The following is a 20,826-nucleotide window of genomic DNA, read 5'->3' on the forward strand; positions in this document are numbered from 1 at the left end:
CCTAACCCTGGTTGGCAGATGTAACATCATAAAGATGACATATTTCCCAAACTCTTATATTTCTTTTGAACAATACATTTGGAATTTAGTAAATCAAACCTGCAAAAATTCCAACAAATATTTACACAGTTCATCTGGTCATATTCCCAACCCAGGAGGGCATTAAGGCAATCATGTTTACCAAAAGATCGAGGGGGTTGGTCTTTCCCCAATGACACTCTTTACTACTGGGCGTCGGTTCTACAGTACAGCTCAGAACTGTTAAAATAAGCTCCACTCCTTTATACACCAGGGCTCTCTTCGCCCTTTCAGCTAATATTGGGCGAACAATCCTGGAGTTGTCTACTTCGGGAAACCACCTACGGATACTACAAACGGGTGAGATTTAAGACACTACTGAACTCTTTTAAAACCTTTCGCAGTATCCGCAGAATTTTTGGGCTGGGCAGATTTAATTACTATACACCCACGCTGAATAATGACAGCCTGCCTGCCATCTTTGGCAGGGCTTATTTTTCAGACTGGCATAAGGCTGGGATATTGAAATTAGGAGACCTCATCAAGGTGAAGGGGTAGTTCCCTTTTCTGAATTATCGGCCAAATATAATCTTAAAAATTAAGATGCCTTTAAATATCTTTCCGTCTTTGATTTTCTGTCTAGGAAGGCAGGGGGGGCCTCAAGGTTCAGGGAAACTGACCTACTTAACACTTTATGTAAACCATCAACCCCTCAAATTGGCTTGTTATACAACATTTTAAACAGAGAGACCCCTGACGGTCTACAGAACATAGCTAACAAATGGCACAACAAACTCACTTCTCCTAATAGCACTTTCTTTAACTCACTTGCTTTGTCATAGAACATTTTAATCTCAGCTAAACTACAGGCACAGCATTTCAAAACTATATTCTTTCTGTATTTTACTCGTAGCAAGATTGCGAAGTGGGGAACTGGCCTAGGCACTCTTTGCCCTAGAAGCTCGGAATATGGGCTAACTCCATTCATATTTTCTCCACATGCTTTAAGCTCACCAGTACGCTAAACAGCATATAGGAATTTCTAAAGGAAGTTACTTCTCAGCCTATCACATTAAATCCTACTATCATCATGCTAGGTACACAGACCGAGACCTCACGGCTGAAAAGAGATGGTCTAATTTTTATTGCGATGACAGTCTGGAGATTATGTGTGGCCTCTGCCTGGCTCGACCCCGAGCCCCCCCTCATTCTCCCAATGGCTAGCCAGATTTATCGCTACCTACCACCTAGAGATTGCTGTTTACCCCAGGAAGGGCCGAAAAGGCCAGAAAAAGGGTCTCGAGGTGTGGGAAAATCTGACCTCCTGGCTGGCACAGTCAGTATAATTACCATAATTTTTCTTTCTTGTTTTTTTTTCCCTCTTCTTTTCAGCTGTCTCCTGGGTCTCGAGTGTATTCTTTCCTCTTTTTCTTTCTTCAGACTCTTTTATCTTTGCTTAACTCACGTTCTTTTCTCCCCGTGCATTCTGTCCTGCGGTGCCTTCTTTCCTTTAAAACCTATACGTAGTTTTTTTCTCATTGAGGGGTGGGGGGAGGGGAGGGCGGGCGATTCAATGGAAGTTATCTGTACTTTTTGTGCACGTTGGCAAATAAAAAAACTAAAAAAAAAAAAAGAAATTCACTGAACAAACGATAGGTTTTAGGGGTGTTATAGTTAGCTGGACATTTTACTCATACAAAACCATTGAAATTCCTCTGCTATAGTTAGTTGTACTAACTATAACTCACGCGCCCCCAATCCACTGCTGATGATGTCACATATTACATCATTCATGACATGGTCAGTGACATTACTGATGACATCTCAAATGACATCACTGATGACATCACTGATAAAATCATCCCAGTGACAATGAGATATACCTCATCATACACTAGTATAACCTTTCATCACTCACTATAAAATATAAACTGCCATTTTTGAAACCACTCACACACCAACAACACAAGTTTCTAAAAACACACTCACTGATTTGTACATCTGCACACACATGTAAACACTTACGTATACATACACTCATACAATCTGACAAAGATCAACAGACCAATATTAAATATACTTATACACCTATATCAACATTACACAGCAGCACATATCCTACTCACTTATACAGTCATCCTACTCACTTTTGCAAACAATTGACCTGTTTACGTCCGGTATAGGATATGCTTGGTAGATGGGACAGCCACCGGGTGTGGGTGCCGATATATTGTGCCATGCTCCAGTGTACTATGAGATGTAAGACAACAACATGCCACTATAAGTTGTATTAGCCACTCTGAAAATGAACGCTACCCCTTAATGATATTGGATCTGGGCGGAATTAAAAGTGCATGGGTTTGCAATTGTAGGAGATAATTACATGTTTGTCTAAGCCAGCCTAAAATGGCAGCGGTATATTTAATCTTTTCGGCATTGGGTTTGAGAATAGTCCTTCTTCGCGCTCCACTGCAGGAAGTAACTATTGATAAATATGCGCGACGGAGAGGGCTAAGCTTAAACCTGGTCACGTTCATATATCGGTCAGAGACATGCTTTGGGCTTTATGGTGAGTGAAATATGAGCGACAAGACAATTATAGTTTGCGGGGCAAGGGAGAACTTATGTGCTCAAGCTTAAAACAGTATAGTGTGCATACGAATAGGAATGTGTTTTGGTGCAACATTAAGAGCCTCGTTTTACAGCACAGACCTCGAGTACTATTGTGATTACCAAAGCCAGTATCGGGAGCTAGTAATCACATAAAACATGACTCGCATACAAGAACTGTGAAGAGATGAGCATATCGGCACATGAGGAGTTTAAACAGGAAGATATACTTGACAATTAAGTGGAATATAAAGATTTTGTTAAAAGGAGGCGAAACATAACCTCCGGTGTCTTACCAAAATTAGTTTCTTTGATAACTCAGTGGGGAAGTGCGTTGTGGACATAGAGGGAGCGTCTATAACAACTTGGATAAATAGCGGCAGATGATGGTATTTTGTTATTGGACATAAATACATTGCTGGGAGCTCTCATCAAAGATGTAGATATGTGAGGGTGAGAAAATAATTAACACTGAGTATATAATGGAAGCAACAGTAAACTGGGCATCTTGGGGGTTCTCATGGGACGATTTATATACTGAATTTCGGGCTGACACAATGACTTTGCTTTTATCACAGCTGGAACTTATCATGGCTCCACATTTACAATGAATGAGGACGACTGTAACCTCTGATAGTGTGCTACTAGATTGGAATATACATTGGGCGAATTATTCTCTAAGGTAAGATCTTGAGACATGGGCCAAATGTGATATTTCGTCTATGCGTTGGAAACGCTACAAATGGAATTAAAAGAGTATTGCTCATTCATTACAACATTGCTATTTGTTCCCATAGGGATTCTGAACTACATAAGAATCGGTAGATAGAGGACTGTACAAATTGGATTTGTGGTGAGCCCCTCTTTTTCTGTAGATGTGCGTTTGAGTACACAGGGTTTGACACTGAGCACATGTATATGATTTTTGGAGTTGTGGTCAGTTTTTTTAATGAGGGCTTATCCCCGTGCTTTTTTCTTTTCTTTTTCTTTCTTTTTTGTGACGGTGTCGGGTATATATTGATGGAGCTATGTCACTTGCATGGTCCTTGTGTCGGTGGTCTCGCGTGGTGGCTGTTCTTTCTGCACTCTCGTGCTTCATGTGCTGCAGCACAAATATTGTCTGTGATAAACGAGGCATGATAATAAGCATGATGGTGTATATAAAGCAATCATTGGTGGTTGTGTCACAGACGGTTTTACACAGGATGGTATGAGGTGATTTTAACATCTATTAAGATGGATGGAATAATCATAAACAAATATGTATTTAAAACAATATTTTGGGAAAATAGACTGTAATTTATTCTTTTATGTATGACTTGCAGCCTTGAGAAAGCCCATAGGGGGCGAAACGCGCATCAGCTGTGAAGAACCCTGTTTTAAAAGAAATAAAATCTGGAATTTGTCTACACTACGTGATTCCTTTGGATTAAGAAGTCGTGCCTGTGCGTGCTAATAGCACATGGATGAAAGAGACTATTTGTGATGTGCACTGGTGTTATTGTTTGGTACAAACAATTGATCATACATACATTTACTCAGCTACACATTTATACAAACATAACTTTATTTATTGCTATAGAAAGTAACTCATACTTTGTGTGCTGTAAAATCACTATTATAAGTATACAGTTTTTCATACAGTTATTAAGTCAACCACTGTTTCTTATATATACTTATTTATATACACCAACTGTCACATGCAGTGCCTTTTATATTTTAACATTGTTGGACGTGTATCATTGACAAATATATTTACTCACCTATAAAGAGATTCACTCACTCCAACAACTGTTTCCACATGCAGTCTTAACATCATATACCTACTAAAATAAATATGTACACATCTTTGTACAGTCACACACCTCCTTCAACCACACACACATTTACCCTCCCATACAAATACTCACTTAACTAATTGAAAACTAATATACAGTTCCACATAGCTAGTCACCAACTTATGCACTATTTTACACAACAAGAGACAAAGTAATACAAATATTCACACAGTAAAACAGTAAAATCACTAACCCATATATTTAGTGAGACACTTTAAATTAGTCACTTAAACAGTCAATCACACTGCTACTAAATCCTCCATCCAGACACTTATACATCCACTCATTCTTCAATGCAGATTGCTATATATATAATACATATTTAAATATCGGACCAAATCACATTCACTGGATGATGTTATCAGTGATGTAATCAGTGATCTCATTTGAGATGGATGGAGGATTTAGTAGCTGTCTGACTGTCTGTTTAAGTGAGTAATTAAAAGTGTCAAACTTAATACATGGATTAGTAACTAAACTATGTGAATGTGTGCATCACTATCTCCATTGTTGTATAACATGCTGCATCAGTTGGTCACTAACTACATGAGTGTGTATATTAGTTATTGATTAGTTGGGTGAGTATTTGAATAGGACACTGAGTTTGTGTGTGGTTGGATGTGGCGTGTGTAACTCTATGCATAGATGTGTGAATGGTTGATTGACTAGATGTATAGGTTTAAGAGTACATGTGGAAACAGTTGTTTGGGTGACTGAGTGTATTTATTTGTGTGTTGGTAAGCAAATATATGTTTTAGTTGTACATCTTCAACAAAGTAAAAAAATAAAAGGCATTGTATGTGAGAGTTTGTGTATATAAATAAGTATATGTAAGAGTCAGTGATTGTGAGAGTAACTATATGAATGAGTGTGTAATTGTAATGGTGCTTTTTTAACATATTAACTATGAGTTACTATGTGTTTGAATAAATGAGGTGTTGTGTGTATACTTGTGTAAGTGAGTAAATGTAAGTGTGATTAATTTTTTTCATGCGTGAGTAGGATGACTGCATAACCGACTAAGATGACTGCTGATGTGTCAATGTCTATATATGTGTATAAGTGCATTTGATAGTGTTCTGTTAATTAGTGGCTACATGTGTAAGTGATTCTGTTGTTGAATGGGTAGTTGTATGTGTAGACTTAGGAATCAGTGAGTGGGTATGTAGTAACTGGTATTTGTGTGTAAATGGTTTTAAATATGATACTCTGTATTTCACAGTGAGTGATTAAAGGTTATACTAGTGCATGATGAAGTGTATCAAATTGTCACGTGAATGTTGTAATCAGTGATGTCATCAGTGATATCACTGACCATGTCATGAATGATGTAATATGTGACATCATCAGCAGTGCATTGCGGGTGCGCGAGTTATAGTTAGCAGAACTAACAATAACGGAGGAATTTCTATGGTTTTGTATGAGTGAAATGTCCAGCTAACTTTAACACCCCTGAAACCTATGTTTTTTCATTGAATTTCAAAGTTTTTTTTAAATGCTAATTTCTAACTATAACGTCTCTGGAACCTATGTTTTTTTGGTGAATTTCAAAGTTGTTTTAAATGCTAACTTCAAACTATAACGTCTCTGAAACCTATAGTTTTATCAGTGAATTTCAAAGGTTTTTTAAATGCTAATTTTTAAGTGTGATAGTAGTTATACCTATTTTTATGTACTGATTTTCTTCAGTTTTTTAACTGTTTATTTATAAATATTTTATTCATTAAATAACATTATATCGGAGTCGCACGCCCAAAGTGTACACATCACGGTGGGTGCGCGGATTCTAGTCGCCATTTTAGAAAAGTCGTGAAGGATCCACGTACGGTGTGCGACGGCTGTGTGTTTTTCAGTTACATCATATACCTTTAATATTACCTGATGTGCGCGATTGTTATGTGACCAGTACGCGACTTCTGCTCCCGCACATTTGCAACACATGCGCATTACGGTACACGATGCTTGCGCTGTGGTGGGTCCCGCATGACGTCATATACGTGCTGGGGCGCACTGGGTGCACGGCTCCCGTAAATTTCTTTTTATGTTCTAAAATGATATGTATGTGTCTTTAATATACATATAGAGCAAGAGATTATCTAAGATATTCATAAAAATAATATATTTGTACTTATAATAAACTTATATTATTTTTAAATATATTTTCGCAAAGTCGCTTCGGGTGCGTGCTTCGTGAGTGCAGAGTGTGCGGATCCCGTGTGACATCAAAAAAAAAAAGATTTCATTGGTTCATAACATTTTCCACTGTAACTATTGAAGGACCCCACCCACTTCAATCATTCGTTGTTGGAGCATCTTTAGAGAGACATCTCTTTTCCTACAAGAACCCTTTTTGCTTGTATTTTTTTAATGTTTTTAAAAAAATATCAAACAAAATAGCATCTGGATAGCAGCAGCAGCAGGAGGAAGTATCTTCTGAAGAAGAATTCTTGCAGGAGGCACCACGTCCACAAAGGCGGGAATCTGTTCTGTGGAAATTCTTCACTTTTCCACCTGGAGAGAGAAAGTAAATGCAAGAAAGGTGACGTGTAAAATTTGTGACCGAGTCCTGTCAAGAGGCAGTGAAAAAAAATACTCTTGTGGCACTGCTTCTATGTATAAGCATCTCCGGACCACACATCCTATGAATCTTGCTCGGGAGGTAATGAGGTGAGCTGCTTTGATCCCCTCACCTGCTGTGGCAAGCACGTCTGGAGCATCCTCAGGAACACCTGCAATGGACATTAAGCCAGAATTTGCCTTTCTCGAGCAACACTACGTAAAGTGTAAGAAATATATATGCTTCTGTGAGCAGTCGGTGGATGCAGTTTGTGCTGCGCTTTGCAACCATCGTTGTTAATTTCTTAGTTTTTTTGTTTTTGAAATGATAAGTAATTCCATAAGTTTCCAGTTTTATTCGTTATTTTTTTGTTTATTTTTTGAAAAAACACCCGAAAAAATACAAAATTGTTAAAAAAAAAATTGAAAAATACAAAAGAAAAAAGAAGAAAAAAAGTTCTTATCAGAACTACCTTATCGGGTTAAAGAAAGAACTATAATTGCAAGGTAATGTGTGAAAGTTTGGTTGACTATATGTATACAGCATTATTGACTAAAAGAACGCATTAGCAGTGGATGGTGAATTTATAGGTGAAGATTTATGAGGAAGTACTGAAGCGTGACACTGCAAGCTCTTTCAATGTATGCTGTGGAATGCAGCATGCATTGAAAGAGGAAACAATTAGGAGCGATGAAAATAATTATCCTCGGAGCATAAAGCGGAGCCGCTCGGAGGTTTATTCAGTTGGAGAGACTTTTCTTGGGCTAATCTGGTACTTGCGGGACTGCGAGGACCGGTAGCCCGCCCCCACCGCACCTGGGAGCATAAAGCAGTGCCTCGCGGCCCCCGCTTCGTGGGAGCCGCTCGGAGGTTTATTTATTTGGAGAGACTTTTCTTGGGCTAATCTGGTACCGGCGGGACTGCGAGGACCGGCAGCCCGCGCGGCAACGCTCCGTCCTGTTCCCGCCCCAACCGCACCTGGGGGCATAAAGCAGCGCCTCGCGGCCCGCGCTTGGGTGCCGCTCGGAGGTTTATTCAGTTGGAGAGACTATTCTTGGGCTAATCTGGAGCGGCGGGACTGCGAGGACCGGCAGCCCGTGCGGCAACGCTCCGTCCTCTTCCCGCCCCAACCGCACCTGGCGGCATAAAGCAGCGCCTCGCGGCCCGCGCTTGGGTGCCGCTCGGAGGTTTATTCAGTTGGAGAGACTTTTCTTGGGCTAATCTGGTAGCGGCGGGACTGCGAGGACCGGCAGCCCGTGCGGCAACGCTCCGTCCTCTTCCCGCCCCCACCCCCATCTCCCTATATCACTGGCTCTGCATCACGCTCCGTGGGACGCGCGTGGGCACGTGCCGGGTAAAGCCCGGGCCAAGGGCGGGCCAGTTTGAGCCCGTTCGAGACGGGCAGATACCGGACCGGGCCATTCCCTTTGGTTTTGATACACAATTGAGGGGGTCGCAAGAAGATCTGTAAGTTAAAGATTTTCTCTTGACTGGGGGTTTCATTACTACAAGATGGCTGGTCGTGAACTTAGGAGTAAAACCACACCTGCGATTACCAACACAGCAGGAACTTGGGACCACTATATCACTAGAGCTAGCTCCCTTATATCAAATGAAATTTCTATTCTGGAAAGGCGCCTATCTCAAGAATTGTTAAACACTAAAAGATCGTCACTGGGACAAAAATAGGAATGCTAAGTCGCCAGTCAAGGGTGTGGCTACAATTAGCAGTTGCATTGAAATGTTGGATGATGTGGTAAATGAGGGGGCAGTCTACTTGGGGGGGACGCTCTCGCAGTGCAGTAACAGCAATGACCGAAGTATTCTGGAACCTAACCCCGTACCTATTGTTGCTATTGATTCTGTAAACACAAATCAGGGGTCACAGATTGGCAACAATCCAAGGGGACAGCGCGAGGGGGCCATACCTAAAAGGAAATGCACAACCCACAAATCAGGTGGCCGTAAGGCTAAGATCGCTAAACAAGCTAGTGGCTCAGATTCCCCCGGAGATAGAAGCCCTACTCACAGCATGGTCGATCCAAACAGTGGTAATTCTTTTACTCAACAGGAAGATCCAGTGTTTACTAAACTAAGCATGGTATGCAAAGCTTTGTTAGACCCCCTGGTAGCCAGACTAGCCCAGATAGAGCTAAGGCTGTCTAGTATTGAGAAGGCTACTGCCCTGGTTGGAGATGGTATGGATAGGGTCAAAATGATGTTGAGGGAGGGAGCAAATGGTGTAAAGGAAGTACAGGGGGGTACCCATACTGATACCATTAATACCCTAGGAAGTGTGGGAGACACAGCCCAAACGCTACGCAGTAACACCACTACTATCGCCCCAAGACATTCATTAGCAGAGATTACCAGGACAGAGACCGACTCTGCACCTGCCATGCAGAGGAAAGTTAGCCCGGTTGGCCGACAGCATAATAAGCTGGCAATCAATTTACCTCCAGAATCGGGCCCCTTTGTCGTCGTATTAACAGGGGTACCTGTGTTGGAGGATTCGGATCGGGAATCTTTCCAATCATTCAAAAATAAAGTCATTAGCTGGTTGAGCAGGAATAGGCCTCTCCCTCCCCAATGTTCCAGTGAGATTATGATGGTACGAAGGGTGAACTGGATAGGTAATATCACTAAAAGTGTCAATGGGGATTGCGTTCTGGTAACTTTTTGAGATCCGAGAACAGTTGCGCACATATGTTCTTGGCCCCATCGAGTTCTTGATACTCCTATCCAGTCTTTCCCTCTGTCTTTTTTCTACCGGCCTGGCCCTGAGAGTTTTGACGGGGAGTTGGAGGATGGTTGGACAAAGGTGGGTTCCAGGGGAGGGAGGATTGGGACTGGGACAAGGAAGGCCAATTTCTATCCCCCGGGCCCCTGCTTGACCTGTAATCGTTTCAGCCCCCTGGACATGGTTGATTGACTCCCCCCACATTCGTTCCAGGAGGGCGCCGAGTCATTGGTCCGCTTCAAGTTGACAAGACCTAGTGGGCCCTCTATAACGAACCTTGATGAGGATTGCTGTACAACCAAGGAAAGTACAAGGTTGGTTGTGAGCACTAACAAAGCAGCCCCAAATTGCACAGACACCCCCCCTTGTATTTTAACTCTCCAGTCCACAATGCTGGGAAGTCCATCTCCTTGCAATGTGGTTAGATGTCTGTGTCATGCGGAGATTGTTTTTGTGCAGGAAGGGACACCTTCCTGCAGAAAAAACAATCAGTAAAGGCATTTTCCTCTTTCAATGTATGTTGTGCAATGCAGCATGCATTGACAGAGGAAAAAATTAGGAGCCATGAAAACAATTATCCTCGGAGCATTAAACCGCAGCGCCTCACGGCCCCCGCTTCGCGGGAGCCGCTCGGAGGTTTATTCAGTTGGAGAGACTTTTCCTGGGCTAATCTGGTACTAGCGGGTCTGCGAGGACCGGTAGCCCGGCAGCAACGCTCCGTCCTCTTCCCGCCCCCAACCGCACCTGGGAGCATAATGCAGCGCCTCGCTTGGAGGTTTATTCAGTTGGAGAGACTTTTCTTGGGCTAATCTGGTACCGGCGGGACTGCGAGGACCGGCAGCCCGCGCGGCAACGCTCCGTCCTCTTCCCACCCCCACCGCCATCTCCCTATATCACTGGCTCTGCATCGCGCTCCGCGGGACGCGCGCCGGGCAAAGCCCGGGCCCGTTTGAGCCCGTTCGAGACAGGCAGAGACCGGACCGGGCCATTCCCTTTGGTTTGGATACACAATTGAGGGGGACGCAAGAATATCTGTAGGTTAAAGATTTCCTCTTGACTGGGGGTTTCATTACTACAAGATGGCTGGTCGTGAACTTAGCAGTAAAACCACACCTGCGATTACCAACACAGCAGGAACTTTGGACAACTATATCACTAGAGCTAGCTCCCTTATATCTAATGAAATTTCTATTCTGGAAAGGCGCCTATCTCAAGAATTGTTAAACACTAAAAGATCGTCACTGGGACATATTAGGAATGCTAAGTCACCAGTCAAGGGTGTGGCTACAATTAGCAGTTGCATTGAAATGTTGGATGATGTGGTAAATGAGGGGGCAGTCTACTTGGGGGGGATGCTCTCGCAGTACAGTAACAGCAATGACCGAAGTATTCTGGAACCTAACCCCGTACCTATTGTTGCTATTGATTCTGTAAACACAAATCAGGGGTCACAGATTGGCAATGATCCAAGGGTACAGCGCGAGGGGCCATACCTAAAAGGAAATGCACTGCCCACAAATCAGGTGGCCGTAAGGCTAAGATCGCTAAACAAGCTAGTGGCTCAAATACACCCGGAGACATACTCGCAGCATGGTCGATCCAAACAGTGGTAATTATTTTACTCAACAGGAAGATCCAATGTTTACTAAACTAAGCATGGTATGCAAAGCTTTGTTTAACCCCCTGGTAGCCAGACTAGCCCAGATAGAGCTAAGGCTGTCTAGTATTAAGAAAGCTACTGCCCTGTTTGGAGAAGGTATGGATAGGGTCAAAATGATGTTGAGGGAGGGAGCAAATGGTGTAAAGGAAGTACAGGGGGCTACCCATACTGATACCATTAATACCCTAGGAAGTGTGGGAGACACAGCCCAAACGCTACACAGTAACACCACTACTATCGCCCCAAGACATTCATTAGCAGAGATTACCAGGACAGAGACCGACTCTGCACCTGCCATGCAGAGGAAAGTTAGCTCGGTTGTCCGACAGCATAATAAGCTGGCAATCAATTTACCTCCAGAATCGGGCCCCTTTGTCATCGTAATAACAGGGGTACCTCTGTTGGAGGATTCGGCTTGGGAATCGTTCCAATCATTGAAAAATAAGGTCATTACCTGGTTGAGCAGGAATAGGCCTCTCCCTCCCCAATGTTCCAGTGAGATTATGATGGTACGAAGGGTGCACTGGATAGGTAATATCACTAAAAGTATCAATGGGGATTGGATTGCGTTCTGGTAAATTTTCGAGATCCGAGAACAGTTGCGCACAGATGTTCTTGGCCCCATCGAGTTCTTGATACTCCTAGCCAGTCTTTCCCTCTGTCTTTTTTATACCGGCCTGGCCCTCAGAGTTTCGAAGGGGAGTTGGAGGATGGTTGGACAAAGGTGGGTTCCAGGGGAGGGAGGATTGGGACTGGGACAGGGAAGGCCAATTTCTATCCCCCGGGCCCCTGCTTGACCTGTAATTGTTTCAGCCCCTTGGACATGGTCGATTGACTCCCCCCACATTCGTTACGGGAGGGCGCCGAGTCATCGGTCCGCTTCAAGTTGACAAGACCTAGTGGGCCCTCTATAACAAACCTTGATGAGGATTGCTGTACAACCAAGGAAAGTACAAGGTTGGTTGTGAGCACTAACAAAGCAGCCCCAAATTGCACAGACACCACCCCTTGTATTTTAACTCTCCAGTCCACAATGCTGGGAAGTCCATCTCCTTGCGATGTGGCACAGGAGACTATGGAGCCCACTATGTGAGAGTGTAACAGGGGAGGGAGGAGTGCTCCCAACCTTCATGGCCTTGACATTCTATCAATACTGTCATGGAATCTGGCTGGCCTCAGCAATAAGATCGATTGCCCAGAGTGGGGAGCATTTATAGACGGAAATGATGTGTGACTTTTTCAAGACACATGGGCCAGAGAGGACAAGACATGCACTGGATATGCCGCCTATTCTGTACTAGCGAGATGGGGTGGGAGGGGACGCCCTTCAGGGGGCCTTGCAATCTGGGTGGGTTCCAAGTCTCTGAACACATCATCCGATGATGTACAATGTGTGATCCTGGAATGGCCTAATGGTTCTAAGCTCGCACTGGCTAATGTATACTCTAGACCAGTGAGTTCCCCCGCGGAGTCCAACACAGTGGAAGAACTGTCCTCATTTATAAGTGCCATACCCAGCGGCACCCAGTTTGTGATTGGGGGCGACCTGAATTGCAAATTCGAGCCGCTGGCAGGCCTCATAGATGGAGGGCTCCTTGAGGAGGATGTTTGCTGGGCTATACCCACTCTGGAGTCCTCGCTTTCCAGGCCTTGGACACCATTGGCGGTACAAATCACGTCTTTAACATCCAAGCACTCCATCAGTGCATGCAATGGCCTGGTTGTTTCAGATCTACCCCCAAAATATACTTATAATAAGCAGGGCCATGAGTCCCGGCTGGACTATATATTTGTGGAAACTAGATCAAGGGCCACAATAAGGGACTTCTTTGTAATTCCACGGGATGACAGTGATCACAACGCCTTAAGCTTAAAAATAACTATGCCTGGTGTTGCAAGGGAGACACTGGATGTGAGTGGCGCCCCTGACTCGAGAATGATCGTAACCAACGATAGGAGAAGAATAAAGTGGGCGAAAATAGTGGAAAGGGCAGAGCGAGTCTCTGAGCTTTATGCTCTCATCCTTCCTATTCTAGAGGAAATTAGTGTTGTACTGAATGATGGATTCATCTATGACAATTCTTGTAGGGTAGGAACCTTACATGAACAGCTAATAAATATTTGGGCAGATGTATTTTACCCTTCTACGGCTAAGCGGCCGCAGAAGGGTATTAGTCCTAACTGGTACAACTCTGCTTGTAGAAGAGCTAAGGCCGCACTAGTTAGTTCCATTAAGAACAAGGCCACCAAGTCACTAGTTCAGACTATGAGAGCTAATTACAAGCGCATAATGAAGTGCGCAAGAGAGGAATGGGACCATGATAATTGAACTGGCTCATCCAATGCCCTTGCAACTAGAGACCTAATAAGATTCTGGTCCATTGTAAACAATGGCTGAGCAGAACCAGCTGCAGCTGTGGAGGCTAACATAGCTGAAGGTGTTTGGGAAGAACACTTTCGCACCCTCTACGCAGCAGGACCAGCCAACCCGCAGGGAGTCCCAGGGGTGATGCAGTTAGATCAAATACGGCAAACGGACATTATTGAATTCACGGTGAGGGAGGTCGGTAATGTCATATCCAAATTGGCAACTGGGAAAGCCCCGGGGCTGGATAAGCTACCGGGTGATCTTTTTAAACATCAACCCGCAATTTGGGCCCCATACCTCCTAGCCATATTTAACGCAGTCATGCGAGGGATGCCAGTGCCTGGTACTTGGCTGGGCGCAGAGATTGTCCCTATCTTCAAGAAGGGTTCACCTCTGCTCCCAGCCAACTACAGGCCGATCAGTTTGATCGATGTCCCGCAAAAGATCTTCGGAAGACTGATACTGGACCGTCTGCAGGACTGGATGGAGGAAAATTCCATACTAAGCCCCTATCAAGCAGGGTTCAGAAACAAATTATCCACCATGGACCAGATTCTTCGGTTGAACATGCTATTTTGGAAGTCGGTTAAGTTTGAGGGGGGTAGCCTCTATACTGTGTTCGTAGATTTGCGAGCAGCTTTTGATTTGGTCCCAAGACATAAGCTATGGCCGTTCTTGTCGAACTGGGCATTCCCCATCACTTGCTGTACATTCTAATATGCCTACATCAGGATAATTTCGCACGGGTCAGGTGTGGAAGGAATGGCCACCTTTCAGCAAAATTCCCCGTTGACAGGGGGTGAGAGAGGGTTGTGTCTTAGCACCCACCCTGTTTTGCCTTTATGTCAACGGGGTAATTTCCCACCTAAATGGGATAAACCATACTGATGCGCCCAAACTCTCTGGTAGCAGGGTGCCGGCGATAATGTTCGCAGATGACACTCTGCTGCTTTCACAATCCCCAATGGGGATACAGAGGGTTTTGGATGGCTTTGTGGGATTTTGAGGAAAGGGGTTTGAAAATCAATGCTATGAAAACTAAATTTATGATTTTCAATCCCCCTGTACGGACGAGACCCAACCTCCGCATTGGAACGATCAGGCTGGAAACAGTTCATATCCTTGAATATTTAGGGATAACTCTTAATGAAAATATGACGTGGGCCCCTCACCAAATAAAGTCTCAACTTAGGCAATCTCAGCTCATAGGGGGCATCCTAAAACTCTCTAACACCTCCACAATAAAACCTATTCGACCTGTGGTGGAGATCTGCACATCAAAAGTGAGAGGGGCTGTCACCTATGGGGGTGAGCTCTGGGGGCATGCCTGCAGTTCGGCGATGGTTGTCACAGAAAACAAATTCCTTAGGCAACTGCTGACGCTCCCCATTAGCATTAGTAATTTGTTGTACAGTGTCAGTATTTGTACTGTTTATCCTCAATCGTCGTTTTTTGCATTTACAGATTGCCCCTGAGGAAGGGACACCATTGTCCCGAAATGCATCGGGTACATAATAATATGTTTCAAAATGTTCATCTAGCAATCATTTTGATGAAAGATTGAATTTCAATGTTCAATAGAATTTATTGGTTTTCATGATTATAATGAACCAGTGATACATTCATTGTTGTTGTATTTGTTCTATGAAACTATAACATACATTGAGTACATGTATTAAATAATAGTATGAATTGATGAACAACGTGTTTGAAAACATTGTTTTTTAATTTATGATGTTGTTTGTATTACTTTTGATGATATAAATTGAGAGTCCTTCAGGACTGTATTTGTATAGTGCGCAACGTGTTCTGCCACTCGTGGCGGTCTTTGCATTTCATATTACTCAACACTTGATAGACAGCAAGTGTTACGCTGCAGCACCAGTTTCCCAAGATTGTTTAATTTGTTACACTAGATTAAGATACATTAGAACAGGGAGTGCACTTCCATCCCCCTTTTTTATTCTTAATATCTGGGTGATTGCATGAGAACATGTATAGAGATTGATTGATTCAAAGGTCTACATGTGCAGTGCACAGGTAATTATAGCACTGCATGTGTTACTGCCTGAGTCATTGCATGACTACATGGGTAGTAACTGGATGATTAGAGTACTGCAAGGAGAGTGCATAGTGAATTTATAAGTGTTTGGGTATTGGCGTAGTGATTGGATAAGTACATGGTGTTGCCTAGGTAATTGGAGGAGTGCATGGGAAGTGACAGGGAGATGGTTGGACTGCATGAGTACTACCTGGGTAATTGGAAGAGTGAATCAGTAGTGTGTAGGTGGTTAGAGGTCTGCATGGGTAGTCCAAGAAGAATTGTACTGGTGCATTAATTAGTGCCTGGGCCTTTCCATGAGTACATGCGTAGTCACTGGATGATTAGAGTACTGCAAAGAGAGTGCATGGTGAATTTATAAGTTCTTGGGTATTGGTGGAGTGATTGGATAACTACATGGTGTGCAATGAGCGATTGGAGGAGTGCATGGGAAGTGACAGGGGGATTGCTGGACTGCATGGGTACTACCTGGGTAATTGGAGGAGTGAATCAGTAGTATGTAGGTGGTTAGAAGTCTGGATGGGTAGTGCATGGAGCATTATAGCAGTGCCTGACTCATTGCATGAGTACATGGGTAGTGACTGGATGGTAATAACTGTGTGAAGATGGAAGTAGTAGCATCCATCCCGCCAAATTGCCTGTCCCTGCCTGGTTCAGCCCTACGCATCATGCCCTAGAACAATACCTACCACTGTCCCCCGAAACACTCTGCGACATTCACCTGAACCCCAACATGAACTGCTATTTCCACTCTGGTTGCCAATGACACAGCAATCCGGCTGAGGACTAAACTCTTCCTCTTACGTGTAACTGTTCACTCCCCAAAGGACTGTGGTTGGCCCACTACTGGGCAAACATGTAATGTGGGCTTTGCATGACCATAGACTGCTCCAGCTCTGACACATCACAGAATGTGAACAAAACATTCAGAATCACACAGACGTGTCCTGTTTATGTTCACTCAAAGTTCAAATATTAGATGAATATAGGGACATAGATTGCACAAAAAATACACCCCGGTAAATAACATCAATACACATCTATGAGCCTGACACACATGGCCAATTAGATAACTGTGAAGGGGTGAACTAGCTGTGGTCTCATTGCACATGAACAACAATCTCACAATCCCCCAACGTAGGCCCATGTACATGTATAAAATGGAGCTCTGTGTAGAAATGTCAAAGTCGATAGCAGGCTCAAAGTAGTGTCCCCCTCACATGTTGCAACATAACATCTGTTTGCATTACCTAATCACACACATCTGTGTAGACACTGCCTGTTATGATGGATCACATTGATCCACATGGCAGGAAGTTGGACACCATACTCACATTGCTGAGGACATGTAAGGGCACAGTTGCATGAGCAGCTGTTACAAGCGCAATCTTTATCGCACAGAGGTGGGGCTGGCTAGAGAGACTTTCCCCCAATGTACATGAATCAGTCAGTCCCTCCCCGTGTACGGAAAATGCTCAATGAGGCTAGGATTTGTCGTTCTCATAAACACTCATCACAGTTCGACACCGGTGAAATAGCATATGTTTTATTAGCATGTGCATGTCAGTACGGGCAAGGCAAGTGCCAGACACTGCAGACAAATGCATCGGACAATAACAGAAAGCATAAGTACATGTCGAGGTGCACTATATGTGGATGCAAAAATGAACACAGATCATTACGGATGGCAATGCGCTCAGCCCAACTTGTCTTCCTGGATGAGTTATATGATGTTTGCTGTCTGCTCGTTGCCAGTGTCAGGAAACAAGAGTCACAGCCCATGGGATCTGCATCACCTTGCAAAGGAGCGTACCAACACACGTAGGTACAAGCATTCTGAGTCCAGGTGAATGCTGACATGTCCACTGTTGTGATGGGACATGTGACCATTCCTCTGCGATGCAACAAGGTGTTGGGACCTATGCTCTGGGTTACAATCAGTTGTAACTGCAGGTACATACTCATTTCTCCATGAATGCAAGCGCAGACTCATGTCAAATCATTTCCAGAAGTACGTCGTTCTCGAGTTCGACAAACACAAGGGAGACCCAATCCATTAACTGGTAAAGACATATGTGCTGCATGCAAGAAGTTTCACCAATACACACCACAGCCCAATAAGGCAGCACCTCGATGTAGTCACTGCATGATTTGTGCAATCTCCCATCCACTACTTGCCAGTAGATAATCCACATATCAACGCATCCCACGCACGGGAATACTGGTTACACTCCTGTTCATGGGCCAACAGGGGCCACAGACACAAGTCATAATCTAGTTCAGCTACCATTTTGTTGGATAGGCCGACCTCCATGGGTGCCTTATGAAGCGAATACTGTGTGTGGGATGTGGACAAGTAGCTCTTTCATTAATGCAGTTCGTGGTGTGGGAGCCGTCAAAATGTAGTATGGTATCTGTTTCCTGGGGTAACAGCCTCATTCACGACCAAGGTCGCAGGTGCAGCGGTCACCTTTTTTTTAAGTGGTGTAAATCCGTTTAGTAGTTGCTGAGAAAATGAAAAAATAAAAGTTTCAAAATCAATTTTCCATAGAAAACTTTAGCCAAGCCTACAGTCCGAACTCCTCAACGAAACGCCTATGTATGGAGACAAAGCAGCATTAATTACTAATGTTGGTCTGAGTACTGCTTGCATTTTATAAATGTGATGTGGCCTTGGACTGCAAATGATGCCAGGCCTTTGAATTATGTTGCTCCAATAGCGATAGACACACAATATTTGGGACGGTTGTCCCAAAGGCCCGAGTACCATTGCACTCATTGTACGTTCTCTCTCTTTCTCTCTTTCTCTCCATCTCTCTCCCTCTCTCCCTTTCTCTCTCTCTGTCCATTGATTAGTGCATGACACACCTTCTTATCTTGGATTTTGTCTTGCAGGCTGGCTGTGACTTACAGATTGTCCTGGAATGAGCCGACATGAGTCTTCCTAATAGTAGTTTTGAGTCACATATGAATCTGATATTTTTTGGGACTTTCAACGATGAATAAATGATTCTCCTTTTTCTGCCCCCCCTGCATATTTAATTAAAGGCGATCCCAGAGGCTTGTGGAGGACTCGGAGGGTCCCCAAAAATGATTCAACAAGCCCTAAGGAGTTAACGGTCCCCGCCCGGAGCACATTTAAATGAATTTGGGGAACCCACTTCATTTATTTATTCTGCGCCCGGATCGCGCACCCAGCGTGAATTTTGACCTTTAAAAAAAATAGAAATGTTTGGGACTGCAGATCCTTGTGGGACCCCCGTGAGCAGGACTAGGGGGTCAGGGTGTTTCTACCCTGCCCTCTTTTCTTGTTTTTTATGTTTGTTTCACTGTTTTCTTCTGACTCAGTTCTACCGAATCACAAGATGGCTTCCAACACTTCCTCTTTTAGAGTGTTGGCAGCCAATCACTGTGAAGCTTGTGGTCGTGACAGCCAATCACAGGCAAGCATGTGATCGGGAGGGTGCGCGAACCCACCGCTGCCCCAGATATCGAAACTTTTATTTATTAAATTTCTCAGCAACTACTTAACGGATTTATACCATTAAAAAAAAGACGCTTTCTGAATCAAGCACTACCTTTTTGCCAAATTTGGTGTCATTCCGTTCATCAGTTCGGATTGGGAATTCAATTCATCAGTTGGGAATTTTTTCACATTTATTTTTCAAATTTCTCAGCTACTACTGAACGGATTTACACCATTTAAAAAAAGGTCGCTTTCTGAACCAAGCTCTACCTTTTTCCCAAACTTGGTGTAATCCTGTTCAACAGTTCGGGCTGTAGCCTGTAAGAACATTTCCTATGGGAATTAACATTGGGAAAACACTTTTTGGGACCCCCGTTTTTTCTCAGCCCCAGCTTGACAAAACACCCCCAAACTTTAAGGATAGGAGCTAACCTGGCTAGATCTTTTTTTTGGAAAAGTTTGCAAAGATTCGTCAAAATACGCCAAAGTTATTAGCAAATCAAAAAATGCTTTTCTACTGAAACTAGGTTCTAACTATAACTACCTACTGGCGACTGCCAGTAGGTAAAAATACGCATACATACATACATACATACACAGAGTCATTTGAGCACATTGTGGCTTATTATAAAGGTCTGTGAAAGGGGTTGTAATGTTAAAAGGTTGGCAATTACTCTGATTCTCTTTGCAGCACTTTATTCTGCAGTCTCTTGATTAGTTACTTGTGCCCCTTTTCACCTCATAACTTCATGAAACACTACCGCTATCGATCACACACTTCATCTGTTTACTTTTCATTAGCCTCTTTTCACTATCTCCTGCACTTACTTCTTTCACCTCCTTCACTTCACTAAACCCCACACACATCCACTCTCCTGTAAGCAATACATACTTTTTTAGCTTTCGCTCTGTCAATGTAGACTGCTGTGCACCTTGTTCATGCACTTAAAAAACAATCACAGTCACAATTGATACCCCTGACCATTGCTCTTGTGTGCTCTGCAAAGGGGCAAAGGTTTGTATAGGCATGTATTCTAAACCTGTGTATCACCCACTGACAGGCACTATGAGAAATTTGCACTGCATTCAACTTGAACTCTACCACTCAAAATGAAGGCCCGTTATAAACAAGCAATCAAAACCCGACCTCACAAAGATGTATAGAGGCGACTCTTTTTACAGTACGAACTATACATGAATAATATTTCGCATGGAAAATTACTACAGACAAACAATATCCCAGAAAAAGCAAATACTCCTAGGCAATCGTAGAGCAAATAAAACTTGAAGTATAAACTGGAACACCATCACTGCTCCTATGCTGAGAGTGCAGTGTGTGTCTTTTTTCCACCTGTGGCTATTCTCCCCTCCAATACCACTAGAGGAACCTGGAATATGGAGAGGCCCTAGCTGCTCATTAAATGACTGAGAGAATGTTTCAGATATTTGGTTAGAATGGTCACCTGGAATAAAGACACTGATTATTATGACAGTTATAGGATTATGT

Source organism: Lissotriton helveticus, chromosome 4_1 (genome assembly GCF_964261635.1).
Source record: "Lissotriton helveticus chromosome 4_1, aLisHel1.1, whole genome shotgun sequence".
NCBI classification, from domain to species: Eukaryota; Metazoa; Chordata; class Amphibia; order Caudata; family Salamandridae; genus Lissotriton; species Lissotriton helveticus.